This window comes from Ursus maritimus, unplaced genomic scaffold, assembly GCF_017311325.1.
Source record: "Ursus maritimus isolate PB19 unplaced genomic scaffold, ASM1731132v1 scaffold_2, whole genome shotgun sequence".
Classification (NCBI taxonomy): domain Eukaryota; kingdom Metazoa; phylum Chordata; class Mammalia; order Carnivora; family Ursidae; genus Ursus; species Ursus maritimus.
The window spans coordinates 25,455,444-25,461,191 of NW_024424452.1; the positions used below are offsets into that span (position 1 = coordinate 25,455,444).

The 5,748-nt window shown below is 43.1% G+C and overlaps 1 long non-coding RNA gene across 1 annotated transcript; it reads right to left on the reverse strand.

Moving 5' to 3' along the window:
* Positions 1 to 535: 535 nt before the first annotated feature.
* On the reverse strand, positions 536 to 2,381 carry LOC103668633. Its single transcript, XR_570121.2, has 3 exons — positions 2,253 to 2,381; positions 1,970 to 2,095; positions 536 to 672 (listed from the first exon to the last, which is right to left on the reverse strand). It is a non-coding gene; the product is annotated as an uncharacterized LOC103668633 (long non-coding RNA).
* Positions 2,382 to 5,748: the final 3,367 nt, after the last annotated feature.

Below are 5,748 nucleotides of genomic sequence, written 5' to 3' on the forward strand. Positions count from 1 at the left end.
ATTTTAGAGCAGGAGCAGGAGGGGCAGAGGGACAGGGAGAGAGAACCTCAAGCAGACTCCACGCTGGGCCCATTGTGGGGCTTCATCTCATGACCCAAGAGTCAGAGGTTCGCTTGACTGCACCACCAGGTGCCCCCACATGTGTAATCTAAACTTCTCTAATAGCTGCATTAAAAAGTAAAGTGAGGGCAGCCTGGGGGGGCTCAGTCAATTAAGGGCCTGACTCTCGGTTCCCACTTGGGTTGTGATCTCAGGGTCTTGAGACTGGGCCTCATGCTGGGCTCCAGGCTGAGTGTGGAACCTGCTTGGGACTCTCCCTCTCCCTCTGCCTTTCCTCCCTGCTTGCTCTCTCTCTCTCTAAAATAAATAAGCAAATCTTTTTAAAAAAAGTAAAGTGAATAGGTGAAATTAATTTAGTAGCATATTTTATTTATCCCCAAATATCCAGCATATGATCATTTCAACCTCTAACCAATCTAAAATTATTAATGAGGTAATTTGCTTTTTTTTTTTTTTTTTTTTTTTTTTTTTTTTGGTATAAGCCTTTGGATTCTAGCCCAGATCATGAGTTCTCTCCAGTGTAACACTGTCCACGTGGTGCTTTCTCTGTAGTGGCAAAATATCACCCTAATTACTTAATTATATGTCGAGGTGATCTTGTTGACACGGCTCCTGAAAAGAATAATTAAATGGAAAGTGTGTTTACTGATTCTTTTACTCCATCAACACATTGCATTGATCCCGCACTATGTACTCCTCCGTTCTAGATCCCGGGGATGCAGGAGAGAACTCAGTAGGTGAAATCACCACCCTTACAGGACATGAGTTCTGGCAATGGAGACAGATAAAAAAAAAAGTGAGCGAAAAATATGCAATATGGCAGGTGTTGATGAGCGCTACAGAGACAAAGGAGGAAAGGAAGATCAAGGTGTGCTTATGAGGAATGATCAGGAAGATGTTTCTGATACAGTAACATTGTGCACAGACATGATGGAAGTGACAGAGCCATCTTGAGGCTGTTTGAGGGACAATCATTTGGCAAGTGCAAAGGCCCTGGGGTAGGAGTGAATTTGGCATGACCGAAGAACCGTGAGGGGCCACAGTGGCTGGAACAAAGCTTATTCTGCTGGTTCTGAAAGGGTGAGGTAGAGGTTGAGTTCGGGGTCAAGTAGACTTGAGATACCTAATGGCCAATTTTGAGGTATTGGCATTGCTGTGGTAGAACCTCTCTTGGTCAGCTCAGAGTGTTGACAGTGACAGACATTAAGGAACACGAGGAAAGGAAGCTGGGACTCTGCGGGTCCACACAGTGCAGAGAGAATAGCCTTGAGAGGTACAATGTGTGTGACAGGGAGAGTAGCAGGGGGTAGGAACTTAGAGGCAGAGGAACATGAACTCTGATGATTCCACAAAAATCTTGGGAGGATGTTAGACTCCTAGGGCTTGGGATGGCAGCTTAGGCCAAATATATTTAAAACTCAAGGGAAAGGGTGACTCCGGCTTACGTCTGTCTGGGGCAAATTTACTTAGGACACCAAATATTTGGAGAATCATATTTTAATTTGGTTTATTCTTAGTGGATGTGCCCTGTGGTTTAAACCTGATTTTCAAACTGGTTTGTTAAATCTACTCTTAATAACAGATAGTTTGGTGGACAAAAAGCAGAAGTTGCGTAGTGAAGAGTCTTTTTCAAATAGTGCGTTTCCTTGGCATACGTAAGTGTTATTTGGGTTAGAAGAAAGTTTGATTTATGGAAATTCTCCTTATGCCACAGAAATACAGAATGGAGGGATATTGATTCTGCCGGCCCGGCATGCAAATGACCATTTCTAGCAATCCTTCGGCATGCACGTTTCTCGACTGCACAGAAGGATGGTGTCCAAAAAATAGGTAGGATTCAGTGTGCATGCCAGTTGTTCATACTGCCAGAAATCCAAGCCATCTGGATGTCCTCCTAATACACTCTCACCTTCGCTCAGAGTAAATCTCCATCATCATGCATAAGTGTTATAACATAATCTCTGTGTTCCAGTCTCGGCTGGTCACTGACTGTCTTGGGAAGGTTACCGTAAATCTCCTGAGTCAGTTTCCCCTCCTGGAAAGAGAGAATAATTATTAAAATGAGGATAAAGATGTTTAGACTGGGGACCAAAAGGGGGAACCCTTAGCAGAAAATCTGGCCGATGGCAAACTCTTAATAAAGATTAGTAATATGTAAATGAAAACTTCTAGACCAGCAGTAGAGAGCTTACCTGTATTTTGTTTTATTCCTTTTCCTTTTTTTTTTTTCCCCTAGAGAAAAATGACAGGGACTCACTTTCCAAGAAATTACACTATGTTCAATGACTTCCCATCAAGAGTAAGCAATGTTCCGTATCCTGCCATTGGTAAGTATCAAATGGGCCCATGTCAGACAAGGCATGCCTTTTAATCTCCCTCTATTTGCCATGTCACCTGTCAGTGACCTTGACTGTTGCCGGCTGCCTCATGCTCTGCAGTTTACTGATAAGTGTGTTTACGGCTTTTGGAGTCATGTCTGCCGAAAACCACATCTGGTTCACCGCCGCTTCAACACACACACAATGAAATATAAAGGCTAATTCTGCGGTATACACAATCCGTGTCTGTTTTCCCAGAGGATTCCAGATGGAGTGAACTCAGCAGAGGCAGCTCATTGATGGCTGGTGGTTCTGGGGGAGGAGGGAGCACGGGGTGTGACCTGAAGCCTTTGCTGAACTGATAGGGGTACCGTGGTCTCAGACAAGGGAGAGGAGAGGGAGCTCTCCTTCCAGGGAGGGCTGCGGTGCCCCGCAACACCCCTCCCTCCCCATTTAGTCCACCGGGAACTTTTGTGCAGACCTAGGTTGAGATTTCTCAAACAGAATAACCTTTCCCACCCATAGCTGTCTCACTCGGCAAACGTAATGTGGACGTTGAGGTCGGGAGAAGTCCAGGGTTTATAGGAGTGGTGGGGGAGGCAGGTTATTCTTTTTTAGGGCAAATGACGGTGTCTGTATTTAAAAGTCAGAAGAAAATATCAGCAATCATTTATTGAGCTTGTACTGTATGTTAGATGCTAGTCTTGACTGTTGTCCTTCCCTGGACACAGTCCCGAGAGGTAGCTGTGTTAGGATGTCCATTTTACAGATACGGAAATGATCAGTCCTTAGGACTTGAGTTGTTTCAGATGTTTGACTGTATATCTCATTTAGCTTGAGTGGATGCTTAGCAGCGTGGTTGCAGGGTCCTACGCTGTACACACATACATTCACTGCTAGATACTGCCAATCCATTTTCCAAAGTCATTTTATCAGTCCAACCAGCGGAGCCAAATTTGGAAGGTGAGTCTGGCTGATTCCTGCGCTGATGTTTTTAACCACTGAAATATACCCCACCCATGTGCCAGGTACAAATAGAGGGGGCTTTCCAGGAAACCGTTGCTCCTGGCAAATAGAGGTTTTGTTGCAGAGACTGTTTTGTTTTGTAAACATTTTTATTAACATATAACACACATAGAGCAACGTGCATAAACTTCAAGCCAGCAGCTCACTGAATTTTTACAAAGTGATGACTCCCATGAGACCACCGCCCAATCAAGTCATAGAACACGACTAACACCCCCGACAGCTTTCCTCCAACTTTGTTCTTGTTCAAGATTATTTTACTCTGGTGACCCTTTGCATTTCCATACATACACTTTAGAATCCTGTAGTCACTTTCCACAACAACAAGACCTGCTGGGATTTTGAATGAGATTGTTTTGAATTTAAGAATTTTGTTAGATTGGTTTTTTTTTTCCTCCTTAACTCAAAAGAATTCACTAGTAAAGTCATTTGGGTGGGAGTGTGTGTGTGTGTGTGTGTGTGTGTGTGTGTGTGTGTGTGTACACGTGTGTGCATGTGCAGGAGGGCTGGATTATAATTGCAAATACAATTTCTTTATTAGCTAAAGGCGTGTTCAGATGTTCTGCTGTTTCTTGTGTCAGTTTTGCTAAGTTGTTTTTAAAGAAATATTTGCATTTCATCTAAATTTTTCAGATCTGTTGACTTCACACCGTTTTACAGGGCATGAAGGGATTACTTTACATGATTGAAATATTGTCTGTCTTGATTGTGGCAGTATTTACATGGGGGTATACATTTGTCAAGACTTACTTAACTGTACACTTAAAATGGGTACATTTTATTATCTCCACCTCTACTTTTGGGAAAAAATGAAAAAGTCCAGTAAAATCAAATGTTGGTAGTAAAATGGGATGTGTTGCAGGAGAGGGTATACACTGGCACAACCACTTGGAAAAACAATTTAGAAATATCTTTAAAAATTGCAAATGTATAGATGCAGTCTCTTAGACCTTCTACCTGTAAGTATATGCTTTAGGGAAATTCTCCCATAGGTGCTCATGGAGATAGTACTGCGTTTACTGCGGCAATGTTTATAAGAGGGAAAAAAAGAAAGTGAAAAAATGTCATCCTATTCAGGATATAAGTGGCGGTAAATTCTCACGGTAGACTAGTATCTCACTTTTCAACATAGTGATTTAGAACTACACATTTCAACCTGGATAAATTTTTCAAACAAATGATTTTTTTTAAGTTGCCAAAGTAACACCATGGTGGATGGCATTTATGTGAATTTTTAGAAAGATCACTATTCTTCCTTTTTTTCCCCCCTATCGTGAGAAACATTTGAGTTGGGCACAGGGAATCCAGAATAAAGGTGTCTTTGCAGGGAGCTGGAACCATGCCTGACTACGTTCAGTGGGATGTGAGCGCTAGGATGTGGCAGCTTCCAGGAATCTTCCACAGGGTAGCTGATAAACTTTCAGCCCTTCCACTCCCCTTTCTCTTCCTTGTCTTCCCCTTGGCTCTCTGTATCAGGTTTCCTAGGGCTGCCGGAACAAAGTAGCATAAACGGAGTGGCTTTAAGCAACAGAAATTTATTCTCCTACTGCTCTAGAGGCCAGAAGTCCTCTCAGCATGGCCATGCTGTCTTGGTGGCTCCAGGCGAGAATCTTTCTCCTAGCCTCTGGTGTTGCGGGCAATCTGTGACATTCCTTGGCTTAGAGACCCATCATTCCAACATCTGCCTCTGTCTCCACATGATGTTCTTCCCTGTGTGTCTTTAAGTCTGTGTCCCTCCTCTTTTTTTTTTTTTATGATGACGCTGGTCATATTGGACTAGGACCCACCGTAATTCATCTTAACTTGATTACATTTGCAAAAACCCATTTCCAAATAAGGTCCCATTGACAGATACTGGAGGTTAGGACTTCGGCATATCTTTTTGGTAGACACAGTTCAACCCACAACATCTTCTTCTCTTCCTTCTTATATTTCTTCTCTATCCCTCTATCCTTTCTATTGGCTGGAGTATGGATGTGATGGCGGGAGCTAGAACAACCATCTTGGACCAAGAAATAAATTTGAGAGTGGAATCCAAGTATGGAGGAGCTATAAGATGGAAGTAAGCTGGGTTCTTGAACCATAAAGAAGCCACATCAGGTCTGGACTCTATCAAGACTTATATATGAGACGGGATGCCTGGGTGGCTCAGTCGTTAAGTGTCTGTCTTCAGCTCAGGTCATGATCCCAGGGTCCTGGGATTGAGCCCCGCCTTGGGCTCCCTGCTCAGTGGGGAGTCTGCTTATCCCTCTCCCACTTCCCCCTGCTTGTGTTCCCTCTCTTGCGTCTCTCTGTGTCAGATAAATAAATAAAATTAAAAAAAAAAAAGACATATATGAGAGAG